Source organism: Lissotriton vulgaris, chromosome 3_1, assembly GCF_964263255.1.
Source record: "Lissotriton vulgaris chromosome 3_1, aLisVul1.2, whole genome shotgun sequence".
NCBI lineage: Eukaryota > Metazoa > Chordata > Amphibia > Caudata > Salamandridae > Lissotriton > Lissotriton vulgaris.
This window is the reverse complement of record NC_141689.1, coordinates 1306912177-1306930900: the sequence shown is the minus strand read 5'-3', so window position 1 is coordinate 1306930900 and position 18724 is coordinate 1306912177.

Here is an 18724-nt window from a genome sequence, read left to right as displayed (position 1 = left end):
TCCTTAACATAGCCCAGAAAACACCCCCAAGGTATCAAATCACACAATGTCATCTATCATTGTGGATAGAGCAGCGGCGACCTCCTAATATGAATACACACTTGAACAGAGCCACACCAGATGAAGGAACCTTGCCGTAGATGAAAATATCCAGCATTCATCCTTGTGTAGTCCAAATCTACGGGAGTACATAGAGGCATCCTGGGACGACTAATGGGGGAGGTCAGTCCTGTCTGTGTGCATCAGAATCGTCACCTCTTCTCCGAAAGCTAATGTCCTAACGCTTTTTCACATCCGAATCTAGATACTCAGGATATCACCCCAACCTCCTTCTGAGCTAAAGTGTTGTGATGAGGTGTTAGGAAAAGGTGGCAGCTAGTAGTCTATCCAACTTAGGGACAGCAGAGGACTTTGCTGGGAATTCTGGCAATGCAAGTCTGCAGGTACTTCAGAGTCGATTGTAAATAAAGGTATACATTGTGGCACAAGGCAAGCTCTCTTGGAACCCAGCCAGAGTGAGGAAGACTGCTTACCAATAGAGGTTGCCTCAACTGATCAGGCAATTCTCCCAAAGGTGGGATATCTTGAGCTTTTGATGTGTGATTGCCAGCAGGGGATGGAAGTTCTACAGGAAACAGAAGTGAATGATGGCCCCACGCCAGCACCCCTGCCCAGTTGCCCCCATGCTCTAGTAATACATCTCACAGTGAGTAATCAGTGGAGGGTTAGCTAGAGGGAGTCTCTATAAATAAGGGTGGGGCACCAGAGCCATATTTTTCAACTCATTTCAAGTTAGAACATTCATATCCTGATTACCCAGGAAATTCAAATGAACGGAGTGACACATACATATTGACTGACAAAAGAAAAATACTCAATACCAACACAAAAAAGTACTTTGCATGGTATATTAACTTTTATGTATAGTGGAAATAGGCAAATGTTACATATCAAGGACTGTTATGTAACATAAATTGGCTACATAAAAAGCGTGCTTCACCAGTAATATAATACAAAATACAGAACAGTATACAAAAAAAAAGATTCAGTTGGGTGTCTATTTACAACTCCTGTATACTCAAACACATTTCCTTACATCTTGACATCAGATATGTGAGACTATGGTAGGAGCACCTTTTCATATCATCAACATTTCGACCTTTTCAACAAAGCGTGTTCATAAAAACATCACAATGGGTCTTCCTTGGGACTTCTTTGTCGACTTTGTAACAACAAAAACTCCATTTAATCTTATTGATTTGTACCAAGGAGTTTTTACCTTTGTTGTCAATGCGATGTATGGTTTTGTTTTCTTCTCTCGCCACTTCACGCCCTTTTTTATGTTTATGTGACCACTAGTTCTTTAAATATAAACAAGCAATACTGCTGAATATACAAAACTGTTTTCTGTAAAAAGAATAATGTTCTAGTGTTTTTTTTATGTCTCTTCAAACATTTGCTGAACAGAGTTTTTTTCCTGGCAGACTTTATAGGATTAATAATCTCCTTTTGATAATAGGTATTTCTATGGACCGATTGGCCTTTTATGAACCATTGTCCTTTTCAAAACAGGTGCAGAACTTAGCACGTATCTTTGTTGAGTCCTGCCTTGATGTGTAAATGGTTCTCTTCTTAGTATCACATTGAATCTGAGGGTCAGGTGTCTGGGGTGCCCCTTAAGTCCTATATTTCAAGCTAGTGGGTGTGAGGACTAGTAGACAATGGGAATCTAGTCATGCAGGTTAATCTGCCCCTGTAGTGACAACATCCTGTGGGTGTATGTTACTAAAACTAGTCAAAACCTGTTTTTAAGCCTACATTCAAGACAGCCAGAACCATACTCGCCTGTACACCTCAGCTGCCAGCCTCTAGAGGTGTGGTCAGTGTTGTGGAGGTGTACGCTTCCTGCATCCCTAATTCTCCACCTGCCTCTGAAAAACAGTGCCTGGGGCATTGGGAGGCTTTGTCCTTGAGTGGGGCACAGTTCCTTTGTTCAATGGCACCAGCAAAGCTTTTAAGGCTCACTGACACATTGGTGCAATTCACTAGCCATCCTGTGTGAGCACAGGTGTACCTCTTGGTCACACAGGTCCTTTGTGTCTGACCTCTGGAAGTGGCACACACTACTCAGCTTGAGGTCAGACTTCTGTCTTGGCAGCAACACTTCAAAAAATCACACCCAGGGCATGAGAGTGCTGGTTAAACTAGGTTGGCACTGTTTAAAGTGCCACCTGGGTACATACTGGTTAAACCTTGAACACTACCAGTGTGTTAGGGGTTAAAAAGCATGATGTTTCACAACAAACACAAAAGAAAATAATCGATCTCCCATAGAGCTGGATATATAGGTAGCGTTCTAATGCAAGCCCATGGTATCTTATGGACCTTTGGCCACTTGCAGTAGAATTATGTTTAGAATGCTTCCACGGGGCAGTATAAGCTTGTACATGTACTGCCACACATATAATATAATGCACCCTGCCTCCTGAGCCATAGGAGACCTACCTTAGCGGTGACTGGCATATATTACATGCAGTGAGGTGACACTGTCACACATGGCGTGTGCAGATTCGAACTTGAGCATGCAAGCTGCTTGTGCAGGTCTGACATGGCAGACCTAGAGTAGTTTACTTTGCTCGGCACAATACATGTAGCAGTTCTGATACCTTTTCTACATCCCTGCCTTGGGTACCACATGTACCATATGCTGGGGCCTTACAGGGATGAAAAGTTCTTTGCCAATTGGGTGTGCCAATTAACATTTTCACTTTGAGGAAATGAGCACTAATGCTGGGCCTGGTTGGCAGGACCCAGCACACTTTAAGATCAATTATCACAGAATCTACCAGCAAAAAACAAGGGAATGATCATACAAAAAAGGGCCCTTTACAGCAGGCCCTACCTGTGTCCAGGGCTTGTAAATTAAATGCTACTAGTTGGCTTGCAGTCCTGGTTGTGCCATCCACTTAAGTGGCACTTAAATCATGACTTAGGCCTGACATCGCAGAGCCTGCGTGTGCAGTTTTAAACTGTCATTTTGCCTTGGCAAAGTAGATCTTTTACCATGCCCAAACCTTCATTTTTCAAAACATACGTCAGCCCTAAGGTATGCCCTGGACAGACAACCCCAAGGGCAATGTGCATTTTATTTAAAATGATAAGCATGTACTTTTCATTTTTACATTTGCTGGTAATTAAAACCTTTTAAATTCATTTTTCACCACTGCAAGGCCTACCTCTCCCAGAGGATAAAATTGGAGTTCCTTATTACATTTTAAAAGAATCATTTCCAAATGAGAAGAGATAATCAGCTCATGTTTGTTGTCTCTGGAATCACTATTTAAAATCCTAATTATTGGTGAAGTTAGATTTTAAATTACAATTCTGAAAATACCACTTTTAGAAAGTTGGCATTTTCTAGACTGAGCCATTTGATGTCTGCAGCCTGTCTCTCGGTCACATGACTGGGTACCGCCACACAAAATGGGGAGGGGACTTAGGTTGTCTGGATTGGCCATCACTGGCTTGATTGGATAGAGAAGCTGGGCGCAGCCCTACTTGCATTTGAATAGGCTGTCTCCTGCCTCCACACACAGGGTTGCATACACCCTCTAGGTTCATCTGAAGCCAAGGCAGGGAAGGCAGGGCATTTGTGAACTTCACGGACATGCCTCTAAAAGCTTCTTACCACTTCAAAGGCATAACTTTCTATAAAAAAAGATATTAGACACCAACACTTCATTACACTTCTGGACCTGTAGGTACTCTGGCTGGAAAAAGGACTGCTGTGCTGCTACATGGACTGCCATGCGGCTGAACTACTGCTCTGAATGAAATGCTGCCCTGCTGTACTGACCTCCTGCCCTCTTGGCTCAGGAAGAAGAACTGGACCTGCAACTTTATCTTGAACCCAGAACCCCTGAGTTTCTCAAAGGACTAGTCTGCTGACATCATGATCTGAGCCTCAGGGACATAAAGGCTCTTCAACAGTCACATTCCTGATTCCTAAGTGGTGGCTCTCAGATCCTGGAACCTTGGTGTTGCTAATGGGCTCTTGAAATCAAGCTTTAGGGCTCTGCACAACCTTGAACGGGCCTGTTCACACCATAACTATGGCACTGGCACCGAAAATCAGCGCGCAACGCCAATATTCCATCTCTTCGCACAGCAAGCATTGATCATCTCCTGAGGCCCACCAAAGCAAAGCTCCAAACCACCTATCCCAAATTACTGGCCTGCTCTTCATGCCATGTCAACCACCATCTGCAACACTCCTTGCTTCCCAGGACCCCCTCCATTGCAAACAGAACTCTTAACACAAAACATGAGAAGGTAAATGTGCAGTGGGACTAATCTGGGACTATATCCAACCCACCCATACTCGCGATCAGCCTGAAAATCTATTCTTGACCCTGTCAAGAGGGACCAGAAAGCTGCAATGGGCGCGTTATGCTTTTAGGAACAATTTTTTATCTGTTCTTTAAAAATTCATAACTTCAGTACTACCGATTTGGATTTTTGTTGTTTTGGTCTTAAATTATTTATTTAATTTTGTGTGGTGTTTTCACAGTTTTACTGTTTGAAGTGTTGCACACATAGTTTACACATGCCTACAAGTTAAGCTTGACTGCTCTGTGCCAAGCTACCAGAGAGGTTGAGAACAGGTTACTCTTCGATTTTCTTGTTTCTTGCCCGGACTAGATTAGTGACTGCTGCTTGACCAGGGCTCATACCTCAGTCAACCAGTAACCCAATTTCTAATAGTAAGAAAGCACAACAATTAGAAATATGGCCCACTAATTAGCAATCTCAAAAATTTGGTGAAAAAATTATTTTAACGCTCTGGTTTGTGGAAATGGGAAAGAGTGTGATCTTCTAGCACAGCAAATTTATTATTGATTCCACATATATACCTTCTACATCACTTTCTTTACTTTTTCAGAAATAAATTGCTATGTTTTTGGTATTTTCTAAAACTGCTGGATAGTAAAGCTTCATATCGTTACAAATTTCATCATGAAGAAACATTGGGGCACAACCTTGCCTGAGATATAATTTGTACCAATGAAGAATATGGAAGCTTAACCGTAAACTTCCCAAAATGAAGAGAGTGAGCTTAGCAAACTTGAGGAAAAAGGCTTAGCGGACATGTTCAAAATAGCGATAGACAGATCACTTCACGCACCGTGCTAGATCTAAATTTCATGGTGCTAACTACATCTGGAGCATCCATAATTCCCTCACTATTTGAAGATGCACTCAGTGGCAAAGATGCCTTTTTGGCAGTAACAGCTGCTTGCTCCTGTAAATATGGACTGACAAGGGACAGTACATGCAACTGCTGGTTGGAAGGCAGAACTGGTCAAACAATTGTTTCCTATCAGTGCTGCAGCCACTGTCCAGATGCTTCAGTAGAGCTGCCATTCAGCATGGAAAGAGAATGATGCAACAATGGCAGGGACATATGCCTATTGACAGTTTATGAATTCTTCAGTTATCTAAACAATAAGGATTAAGTGCAAGCAGAGGCAGGGTAATATATTTTTTATTAATGTCCCTGTCTCCTACATTTTCTGTATAAGACCAGACTTATCTTTGAACATGATTTTTAGCTTCAGTCTTAGTGGGAGAAGGATTCCCTGTCCTTGGTTCCTCTTCCTGATGCATGTTTGTCTCCATTTGAATGCTTGTGGACCCACGTCCTCTTCCTTTTGTCACTTAGATTGGAATGCAACTGACAGCATTGACTAAGGTCATGCCAGGTGGTGCATTGTAAAATAAATCTCATAGTAGTTCTATGACATTCCAGTGGTGAGACTTCCATGTGTCATCTGCTAGTAGATATTGACACTTGAAGCGCTCAAGGCAGTCTGGGAGAATCTTATTACTGAGGTATATGTTGCCTTGATACTACAAGTACAGCACACTGTCAGGGCTTCATCTGGCACCAGCTCTTGGTGCCCATGTTGCAGGTTTCTTTTACAGTATAACAAACTGCCACATTACTAGTATCAACGTTTGGATGAACCCTTGCAGGCAGCTGGTCACTGCTCTAGCACTGAACTGGCTTTGTAATACCGGCAAATAATTTGTTAGTAGATGCCAGCCTGTTCGTGGTCCATTGCCAATGTCAACCTCATAAAATATTTTTATGGTTACTCTGCCCTCAGTTCATCCTGCACACTCTCCACAGGGATGAGGCAGCAATCCACTCCAACAATCATGTAGTTGTGGGTTAGCTAAAGCCCAATTTTTGTTTTTACATTGTCAGCATAATTCTTTGCCTCCTCACAAATAATTAGCCTTGTATAATGTACACGCGATGCTTTTTGAGCTGTACGGACCGTCATCGGGGTTTGGCTTAAATTCACTGCAAATATAACACAATTTCCTTTAATTTATAGCCTATTATAAGAAACTGGAAGCATGTATACGTGTTCAACTAAACTCAGATCCAAACATATATTCCAGTGTAACACCTCTCAAACCCACTGAATGTCTTTCAAACTGTCCAGTACATAGTACATGCACCAACATGCACAAATCAACATCAAAAATGCTTCACGACTATTGCTATGTTATGAACATATTGCAAACAACGCTTGTGTTGAGGAAGCTGCTGCTCGAATAAAACCTCTACTTGAGCTGCAGAAAGAAACTTCGACCTCTTGTGCTGCTTGTGGTGCCATGCTCATTGATTTTACAGCACAGGACAAACTCACTAAACTAAAGATCAGCACGAGCAGGGCAACTTACCTCACTCCACTCCTTGCCGAACTCCTCGGAGTGCATGGAATTTTTTTGTCAATTTGCGGAGTTCTTTTACACGGAACTCTGCAAACTCGACCCAGTTCTATCGGAAACCTTATTGGAGTGAGTCGAGGAGGTCGTTTGTACGAATGTATGAGGCTAGTTAGGACGCTACACAACTTTTGATGTGGAGACTGGGTGGTAGTTGTTCAGGTTCCCTGCATCAAGAGTTTTTGTTCGCGAGAGGGACAATTTGACCCTTTTTCTGTTGTTTTGGGAAAAGACCCTGTTTGAGAGAAGATTTCACCAGGGTGGTCCAACTGGGAAGAAGGTGTGTGGCAAGAGATTTGCAGATAGAACCTGGGATAACATCCTGGTTGTGGTTTTTGTGCCGCTGCAGTGTGGTTTATAAGGGATGCCCTTAGGACTCTGGGTTGGGTCGGGCCAAGCATTTTAAATGGCTGTCCTCCGAGAGAATGAAAAAGAGGGAGGGGTCCGCCACCTCAATGCACTTAGGCATTGACCCACCAATCACTATTTGAATATGCAGCCCGGGGCACCCCACACTCACCAACAATGTTCAAAATCAGAGGGGAGGCCGCTGACCAATTGATAAAAAGGCTCAGGCCGACTCCTCCTGGCTGAGCGTGACAACTGGTGCCATCTTGAGATGAAGAAAACAGCAGCACTACAGCGGCATCGGAGAAGTCTCAAATCACTTACACCATACAGCAGTGGCGACTCCTGGTTGTTGCAGCTCATGGGTAATAGGTTCCCCTTCACTATCTAGCCATCAGATATAATAAGCGGTTCCAAAAGGCCACCTCTCTGGCCTAATCATGTAACCATTAACTTTACATCTGCTGTCGACCTGTCGCTGAAAGTGCCTAGGATTCTTCATTCTTTTAAGGCACGCTGATTTAATTTTCTTTGGCTGTGGTCAGAAACAACAATCTGTTGTGCTCTGATCGGAACTGCTGCAAGAGGAGTGCTCTTCTGCTTTTTGGATCAGGTGCACTCTCCCGTTGATTCCACTCACCACCGGGGTAGGTCGTCCTGACTTTCTATTATTTGTATCCATAAAACATGCCCAATGCTTATGTTCCATACATAGGTAACCTTGCAAAGTGCCAAACTCACTTTCTACATCTCTGTTCTCCTGCACATTCCAAACCAGTAGAAAAAGCTCATCCCATTGTATTATACTTAATGGTGAATTGTGTTATTGACCTTATTGACACATCTTGAGAACACCATCGCCAGCAGGCTGCTAGCTCCTGTGGGCTGTTAACTTTTAGACCCCCTGGAGACTCTGCCCTTTGTCCAAAAATGGCATCTGAAAAGCGCTGACATGCCCCTTGCAGAATTGAAGGAAGCTGCAGACTTGTCCAACCATGGGAACTACTGTGCATCCCTCACACCAGATGCCCTCACCCTCAATGGAGGAGAGATCCGCATGGTCAATGGGGCAATTTTTACCTTTCTCCAATCGAGCAGGCTTACACAGCACCAGTGTCTTCAACTGTAGCAAGTTAACTCTCAGGAAATCAAATGACGCGCACAACATGAGATGGAGGTGGCGCCACAAGGTTCACTGTCACAACATTGATGTAAAAAATATTGATGTGAAAAACATCAATGAAAAAATATAGACAACAAAAATATCGACTCCTATACCTAAACAGGTAAGTACATAAATATCAACAAAAAAAATATCGAAGTAAAACATATAGATGTATAAAATATAAACTTTTAAATAAATATAAAATACAATAATATATAGTAAATATAGTAAATATTAAATACAATTTTACAAAATGAAGTAAATGTAATATATTTTCATAAAAATATAACAAAAAAGTGAAGAAAATAAACAAACATAATAATACATACATATATATTTACTTTGAAACAATTAATAAACTATTATTTTCAATGTATGTTAAAAGTTTAAAATAATACAAAATTTTACAAAAAAAAAAAAAGTTTAAAATAATAGAAAAATGAAAATATATAGTAATGATTAAAAATATACAAAAACAAAAATCTATAATAATTAAAACATTAAACAATTAAAAAATATTTTAACTTACATTTCACAATACAATCAGTGCAACACTAGGGAAAGCTTTGGATAGCAAAGGGTTAAAAATACCTATTCCCATTACAGTCAGTGCAGCAGTAGGGTAAGTGTTGGATAGCAGAGGAATTAAATTTACTATTCCATCTCCAGTGAATGAAACAGTAGGGAAAGTGTTGGATAGAGGACGGGTAAAAATTACTATTTACAATCCAGTGAGAGCTACAGTAGGGAAAGTGTTGGATAGCGGAGGGGTAAAAATTACAATTCCCACTCCAAAGAGTGCAACAGAAGGGGAAGTATTGGATAGCGGAGGGGTAGAAATTACTATTCCCACTCCAAAGAGTGCATCAGTAGGGAAAGTGTTAGATAGCGGAGGGGTAAAAATTACTATTCCCACTCCAGTGAGTGTAACAGTAGAGAACATGTTGGATAGCGTTGGGGTAAATATGACTATATCAACTCCAGTAAGTGCAAGAGTAGGATAAGTGTTTAATAGCGGACGGGTAACATTTACTATTCCCACTCCTGTGAGTGCAACAGTAGGGAAAGTTTTGGTTAGCAGAGGTAGAAAATGTTTTATCCCACTCCATTTAGTGTAACAGTAGGGAAAGTGTTCATTAGCGAAGGGGTAAAAAGTACTATTCCCACTCCAGTGAGTACAACAGTAGAGAAAGTGTTGGATAGCAGAGGGGTACAAATTAGTATTCCAACTCCAGTGAGTGCAACAGTAGGAAAAGTGTTGGACAGTGGAGGGGTTAAAAATACTATTCCTACTCTGGTGAGTGCAACAGTTGCGGAAGTGTTGGATAGCGGGGAGCTCAAAATTACTATTTCCACTCACCAGAGAAAGTGTTGGACAGCGGAGGGGTAAAAATTACAGGCCCAATTCACAAAGGTAACCTAAGACAAAATCCTAACTTTACGACTTTCGGTATTCACAAAAGGCATTTACGGGTAGTAAAGTTAGGATTCCTAACTTTACTGCTCCTAAACTGAGAAAAATCAGAAATTTACGACTTCCAGTATTCACAAAAGGCGTTTAGGAGTAGTAAAGTTAGGATTCCAAACGTCCCACTCCAAGCAGAGCACAGAGTGGCGAAGCGGCGTTTATCACCCAGACCCAATTTTTTAAAGAAATTCAGAATCAAAGCAGTTTTCGAATTTCAGTGAGAACAGTTTAAACTCTATATTTTTTGTTGTCCATATTTGAACTTGAGCACAGAACGCATTATGATGATATTTTGAATCAGTGAGGTTTTAAGGTAGAATTATGCATTGTTTGCATAGTGCTATAGAGAACAAATTCATTTTATTTTGAATAACCTGGGTGCCATGACAGATCTGAGGCACCCCAAGGACATAAAAGTGGCGACTGAGATATGGCAATCAAAATTACTAACTGGAATCCCTTTGACATGAAAAAGGTGAACAAGTTCCCATGAGACTTTCCAAAACGGACAGTAGGTGCCCATGTTCAATTATGTGAAATGGCACGGTTTCAGATATAAGTGCCAGCTGATGCAATTAACTCCATCCTGTGTAAATTGTGCAGGACTTTCACCTTAGTTGTGTTACCATTACAACCTGAGTGGACTCATGTACACCAAGGTGGGAGATCTGCCAACTTTGAGTGGTTACACACCTTTTTGGTTGCTTTTCTTAAGTTTAAGAGGTTGGTTATGGGAAATTATTTGAAAAGGAAGACTGAACTTGAAGTTCACATTCTGTAGAATAGTTGTTATTTAACCACATTTTCGAGGTTCCAGGAGGATTCAGAGATAGAGTAGTGCATTATTTCACTCTATTTCTCAGGAGCAATGATAAAGGTCTCTTTGGTGTTGTTCCCTGTGATAAATATTAATGGTAATAGGTAGGCAGGCTAGAAGTTCTAAATGATACAGGTGAGATCTTCAGGCATTTAGATTTGAAGTAACAGCATGGTATGCTTCTTTTGAAAGTTAATTGCTCATGGTGACATGTTAAGGGAGTTTGAGAGTCTCAGATGATTTGATTTTTTTCAAATAAGTAGATCAGAAATGTGTTCTGATTATCCATTGATACTTCTCTCTTTGTGGGCACCTCCACCATGTTAATGCTTACATCATTAGCTTGTGGCTGGAAAACATCCTCTGAAATGCAAATGTGAACTCGAGCAAATGCAAATGTGAACCCGAGCAGCTACCTTCTGCAAGTTCTACACCAAAGCAGTGGATCACATGGCTGATAAGCCCCCTCAATGGGGTTTAAGCAGGATAGGATGCTGCCTCATTGTTTTCCAATGAAATCAGTTTTCTCTAGCTTCAGGGTACTGGAAATCTGAAAATGCATTAAAGACATTAAAGTGAGTATATAATCCGTTTCACCTTTCCAAGATAGTTGGTCTTATTTCGTATTTTCTATGTTACTTTGATCTTGACCATTATTTTCCAAGTAGTTTCCCTGTTTTTATCACAAGACCAGAGGCTACCATTATGCACCTAACAAAAGAATGGCCTCTGTATGTCTTTAATGAAATCAAGATTCTCTCTGCATAATTATCTTCCAAGTAGTTCCTTTTCTTGCAGGTTTATCCTAACCTCCTAGGTTTGACTGGGAGTGATTTATTCTGTTAGTCTACTGTGTCCTACTTTTCCAGCCCCTTGTCATCATTCCCTGATGTTTTGCCACATTGTTCCCTGGGACTTCTATTGCTGTTCGTTATACGTTTCTCCACAAAAAGGAGGCTATATGGGTCTTGTTATTTGCTCTTGTAAGGGCTGTTAATAATGTCATAATGCTTCCCTCAAATTATCTGTGATTCCTATTGTAAGTAGTAATAATGTTGTTTTGCATAGTATGCATGTCACATTGGCTTAGAAAAAATCACAGATTTTCCGATCACTAATGGTTGATAAATTAGCATTTTTTAATATTGTGACTGTAGCTGCTGTAGACAGTGGGGCGCTCTGCCTCATTTTTAGGGGCAGGCAGTGTTCCCAAATTAATCGAAAGCATTTCAGTTTTAGGTCTCGTGCCTAGCAATACACTGCGCAGCAGTGTTCATGCAGCAAGAGTCCTTTTGGCCGGGTTTTGAAAATGGACCTGGAAAATGCACACGCTCTTGCATGTGATTTTTCATTTGCGGCCTGCTATTGGCCATTCTCTGCATGTTGTTTTGTAAAATAGACACCAAAAGGCCAGAGGCGGGCGCATACCTCCGCCCCTGGCCTATTGGTGTCTATTACACGCATTTCCTGCCATATGCTTTGAATTATTGTGCCCAGACACGGGGATGATAATTGAAAGCATATGGGTGCTCACGCCTCACTCGCGGCTTTGTTTTTCACAAAGGTGATCGCTTTCGGTTTCAAAGCAATCGCCTTTCTCCTCCCTCCCCACTCCCCTTTGGTCCCCTCCCCTCTGCCCCCTCCACTCTGCCGCTGTGCTCCTTTACACAGCTATGCATGCTTGTTCCCATTGTAGTTTTTTTTTTTTACAAGTTAAACACTGGCCCCATGTAAAGAGAGGCTGGAGAGAGTCCGCCTCCCTTGCAGGGCGCAGGTGGCGGCGTGCTCCCCCGCACTGCTATCAGCAGCCCGTGAACATCACACTTCCCAAAGCCTGGTTAAGGGGGTCTGTGTCTAAGATCACAGGCTGGTGCTCTGCTGACGCTGGGCACTGAATTCCTGGAGCTGCCCCTGTGGGCTGACAGAGACTTGAGTCCACTGAGAGAGAGCACGGGGCAGGATAGGGTGGCTGACAGCCCCACTGTGCCTGCCACGCATGCACCGTTTCCCCTACACACGCACTGCACAAAAGTCCGACCCACTGGCCTTGCCAATGCTTGCTTGATCTGGGGAACACTAGGTCCTGCGTAGAACACATCAGTGCCCTGGCAACATCTGTGTTCGTCATTGAGTTTGCTTTGAGGAATGCTCCTCTTCCCCAATCTTTGAAGCAGATGCGCCCCCCTCAGACAGTGATGCTCAATATGTTTCTGGCAAACGAGGAGGAGGGAATGCGGGGATGCTGCGGGGCAGCGGCGGGCAACTGCAGGGCAGCGGGGCAGGGCGGCTCCCTGAGGCATGAGGACCAGGCCGCATCTGATGGAGCTGCCGCGCCCGGCATTCCTGCATCGAGGCATGATCTTCCCCCTGCCATGCCCCCTTCCGCCATGGGAGGGCAAGCTGGCACCTCCACACAGTGGCATTCCTTCAGCCGTCCCTGTCAGGCATGCCTGTATCACTGATGTGTACGAGAAGTGGGCCAGTGTCTGGCCTGAGTAGTGCATGGTGACGTCACTTCATATATAACCGCTTGTAGTTCATGCAGGCTGAATAATAACACAACATGCGTATTTGTAAAAAATACATTCACCGAGCAGGCCTTGGTGCTGGATCACAGATGCTTATTGCTACCCAACTCAATGGAACTCATTTTATCAACCTCAGAAGGATAAAAGGCTGAATGGACCCTCTAGGATTTGAACCTGTGCCCATGAGGTCACAAACTTAACACAAGGTACGGGGGAGAAGGAATACACTTTACTTTACTCTCATCAAAGTAAGTATCCACACACAAAAAACATCCCGGCACCAAGAGGGACCAAATTGGTGGCGGTGCACCACCCTTGATGACTTTGTGACAACAGGGGGTCGCCCTTTGCTCTTGTGTCATTTCTAGCGATCGATTCAATAAACTCGATCTCAAATAAGAGTAAGTGTACTGGACTACACCACATACAACATAGCTCAAATGAGAAAAAATTGTGTTTTTTTTGTGTTGGAGGCGGTGAATTTAAAGTGCCTCAGTCCCGGCAGTGCCCCTCTTTAAGCGATGGACAAAAATGTATAAACTAGTAGGTCTGGATCTCTGTAACCTGTATGCTGTGTGATTCATGAGTGTACATTGGCCACGTAACCCTAGGGATAGCTCAGCTGCCTGAAAGCTGGCCTTGCCTCCTAATCTGTGTTACTTGTTTTCTGATGGACACTGTTTCTGTATTTCAAGGGCCGTGTACATCCCGATGTGCTGGAAAATAAATTTGCATCCAAAACGGAATTCGATCTGTGGTGCAAATTGTGCACCAAGGGTTTCTACTTGTTGAGTTTGGAATTGACTTTCTCGCAGCCTCGCAGCCAGAAACATGAATGTATGTGTGTGTTTGGTGTGTGCGTGCCTGGGCGTGTGTGCGCATCTGTGTATGTGTGCATGCCTGTGTGTGTTTGCCTGATTATTTGAATGCATCTTTGTGTGTCCGTGCCTGCGTGTGTGCGCATCTGTGTATGTGTGTGTGCCTGTGTATGTGTGCGCATCTGTGTGTGTGCATCAGTGTGTGTTTGCGTGCCTGGGCGTGTGTGTGTGTTTGCCTGTGTATGTGAAAGCATCTGTGTGTGTGTGTTTATCTGTGTCTGTGAAAGCATCTGTGTCTGGGGATGCGTGCGTCCCTATGTGTGTGTGCCTGTATGTGTGTGCGCATCTGTGTGTGTGTGCGTGCATACCTGGGCCTGTGTGTGCATGCCAGGGCGTGTATGCTCCTCTGTGTGTGTCTGCGTGCCTGGGCATGTGTGGGTATCTGTGTGTGTGTGTGCATGCTTGTGTATGTTTGCATGTGTATGTGAAAGCATCTATGTGTGTTTGCCTGTGTATGTCAAAGCATGTGTGTGTGCGAGCCTCAATGTGCGTGCGTGCGTGTCCAGGGCAATGCAATCCTGCATTTCTGTCAAGATTAACATAAAATCAAGCATTTGCAATGCAATAGGTCTCGCATTATTAAAGTTTAAACTTTTGGTGTTGCATTATTTAGCAATGCCAACAGCTCAAACTTTAATAATGCAAGACCTATCTCATTGCAAATGCTTGTTCTTTTTTTAAATGCCTTCCGTTTTCCTTTAAGGACAACTGGTTGCATTTGAAAAAAAAACTGCTTTATTTTAAAGCCGTCCCAGACATGGAGGTCAGTTGAGCCCAGCAGACCTCCATACCTGGGAGTGTTAGACATTCCTAATGGGATTGCAAATTGGGAGTGCCTCATTAGTATGCATGAGGCATGCAACCTGCCCCATTAGGAATCGCTAACAGTGTCTCAGACACTGTTGTACATGTCATTGAGTGACTAGCATATTGCGACTCGTAATAGAGAGCAATTTGCGAGTTGGTAAATGACATGGTCATACACAGGCTCTAAGGTCCTAATTACGAGTTGCAGTGGTGTGGGAGTAGGTAGGCCACATTACCAGTGGTTGGCAATGTATGGTGTATCACTTACTCCAAGGCTTGTTTTGAAATTTTTAACACTATGTTAGCTTTATAAGTTCATATTATGTATTGAAATGGTTTTACACTTTTGTTGATGTGTTTTCTGGATTATAATAATGTGCTTCCCACACACCTCCATACCTTTCCCTAAGCCCTGTCATTTCATAGTAAATATTTTTAATCATATACCCAGGTGTGCAGCGATCTCCTCACAGAAAAGAAAGGTGAGGTGAAGGTCTACAGATATGGATTTTTGAAATGCATTTTGTAATACAAGTTTTTCTACAATAACACAACTGTTTGTGCTTCAAAGAAATTAACTTTGTGAATCAAGCCCTACACATCCAATCCTCATTCATATTCTTTTGTGTTTACAATGACCTGGTGTCAACACATTTAGATAAATATGCTACAAATCGATCTCCTCACAGAAAAGAAAGGTGAGGTGAAGGTCTACAGATATGGGTTTTTGAAATGCATTTTATAATACAAGTTGTTCTACTATAACACAACTGTTTGTGCTTCAAAGAAATTAACTTTGTGAATCAAGACATACACATCCAATCCTCAATCACATTCTTCTGTGTTTACAATGACCTGATGTCAACACATTTAGATAAATATGCTACAATTTGTCGCTCATGTAAAACGAATCCTAACTTTACTACTCCTAAACTGAGAGAAATCCTAACTTTACGACTTTTGGTAGTTACTTTACTACTCCTAAATGCCTTTTGTGAATTCCGAAATTCGTAAAGTTGGGATTTTTCTCACTTTGGCATTTAGGAGTAGTAAAGTTAGGATTCCTAACTTTACTACTCCTATATGCCTTTTGTGGATACCGAAAGTCATAAAGCTAGTATTTTGGCTCAGTTTAGGAGTAGTAAAGTTAGCAATCCTAACTTTGCTACTCCTAAATGCCTTTTGGGAATACCGAAAGTCGTAAAGTTAGAATTTTGTTTCAGATTAGTTTTGTGAATCGGGCCCTACGTTTTTAATTATGCCCGGGGTTCAGGTGGTTTTAGCCCTTGAAGGCATATTGGAATCTGTACTATAGTCGATTACCGATAACTTTTTAATAATTTGACCCGGAGATTTTAATACCCGTCTCTGCAGACTCTCTGATACACATGTATGCAGAGTCACTGCTGAGGCTGGGATTGGTTACTCATATTTCCCCCACAATGACTATGGCGATCAATTGAATTACTTAATTACCAAGTTTGACTTACATTTATTACAATGTGAACACGATAGTAATGGGGACCCTATTCCAATCTTTATAGGGAGGAATTCAGCTTTGGTTATTGATTATATCCTGATATCTGCCAATGCACGTAAGTGGTATACAATACCAAGGGTTACCTGTCTGGGCCTCAGCGACCATAACTTGATCATATTGACAGTTTCTTTCTGGGGCAATGTCAGTGGTACAACTCCCAGTTGTGCTACTGACCTTGCCCCAATAAGACCTAACGGAGTCCGTATTAAATGGGACAGAGTGCACCTGACTGAAGTTTTACACAATATTTGTTCTTAGGGTTTTAATGATATTATTTGCTGCTTACATGATATGGTTACCCCTAAGCAGTTACTTTATAGTTTTGTTGGTATTACCAAGACAATAAATGACCTTTTAACTTGTCCATTTATGACAGGCCACGCCAAACATTAGGTTTGTTCGTCCATGCATGTACCACTGCCTCTAGGATCCTGAAATTGGCCCCTTGGGAATGACCTAGGAATAATTTGCTGATTGAATCACTTAGATTTAAATACAAAGAGATGCTTTCAGCTAGGAAATAGGAACTACAAGATGTGGCATGGTCTAAACTGTCACACGCTGCTAACATAGGACGTTGTAAATTATTCTGGGATGCTGTTAATTCCCCTTTTTTGAAGGACGACTTCTTCTCCGAATTGTGGTCACACATCTCCTGTCACGCTTGTGTTTCTCACTTCTTTGGAATTTTTAGCTACTCAACGGCTGAAATGGTAACCACTTCCATCAAGGAACAGCCAACCGTGGCCCCCCTTACCTCTGGACATTACGAGCTGAGAAATGTTATGGGTTCGAAGGGCCCATTCGATGTTTTCAAGACTGCCACTGACTTATGGGCCACAATCCTTACTAGAGTTTTTAATTTGACTGCGACAATAACAATCCGGCCTTCATGGGGGACATCTATTATAGTCTCCATCTTCAAGAAAGGTAATAAATCAGACCCTAAGAACTATCGGCCAATCTTATTGTTAGATTCATCGGCAAAAGCGATGAGCAAAATATTGCTCAAGATATTAGAAGAATGGGCTTGGGATTGCTCATACTCTCACCAGCACAGTTTGGTATCAGAAAATGTGTGGGAACCCTTGAGCAATGTTTGAATCTGGATTTACTCATAGGGAAGTATACACGTGCCAAAGGTGGAAGATTATACCTCTGCTTTGCTGCCCTGAGCAGTGCTTTTGACCTAGTAGAACATACAATTCTCTGATCCGCTTTGCTCTCTATGGGGGCGGATTTACCAATCATCTGGAAGAGGTGTGGCCATCAGCCAGGGTGCCTGACTCCGGACCACTGGGTTCATGGTTTGATCCCGGCTCGGGCGGCAGGTAAGCCCAGCACCATGTGACTCTGGGCAATAGCTTGCTTAATATTCCCGACGGCCCCCAGGGCCAGAACACCTCTCTGGAGGTAGCTGTGCGCTTTAAAAATGCTGGCATTTTATCTGCTTTCTGGGAAGACTATATGAGAATCTGGCGAGTAAAGTACATTATGACGCATGGGGTAAATGTACCATCAACTTCACAGTTAAACTTGGCATTCGGCCAGGCTGTGTACTTGCCCCCTTCTTATTTTCTATATTTATAAATGGGGTGGACCAGACTTTAAAATTTGAGCATGCTGATGCCCCACAAGTGGCGGGCGTCCCACACCAGTGCTTTTGTAAATAGATGATGCCGTCCTGCTGGCCAGGACTCTGGTGAAGCTGCAACATTTAATGGATACCTTTGGGGAATTTATTGCTACTAGGAAATTGATTATTAACAAAAGTAAAACTTATACACTGGCCTGTGGGTTAAGGGACAAGCATTTTAGAACATTCTTTATGGATAAGTTGCCATTACCCTCTGTTGATACCTTTTCCTACCTGGCTATTATCTTCTCGGGTAACGGTTCGTGGTCCCATGAAAATACTAACGTTAGAAGCAAAATGAACAGAAACACTCATGGAGTCTTTAGATTTTCTGCCAAGCTGCCCTCCAGGCAAGTTAAGGAGAGGACAGCAATTTATAGGGCAAGGGTTTTACCTATTGCCACATATGCGGCTGATGTGTGGGGCTACTACAACAGTAAAGTGCTTCAGACTGAGGAAAATGTTTTCCTCAAACACCTTTTTTGTCTGTCCACTGGGGCTTCCTACATGATCATTCACAGAGAAGTAAAGCTCTAGCACCTTTTAGAGATAGTTGCACTTTGACCTCTGCTGCCCTGGTATTCCACATGGATCAAAGAAGAAACTAGTTTTACAAAGACCATCATTTTAGATGGTTTTACTTTAGACAATGCATTGGCGATCCCTTGATTACGCTACATTGATTTTATGTACAGTAAACTATTTAACACCTTGGCTGCTAGGTGTTTTCCCCCCC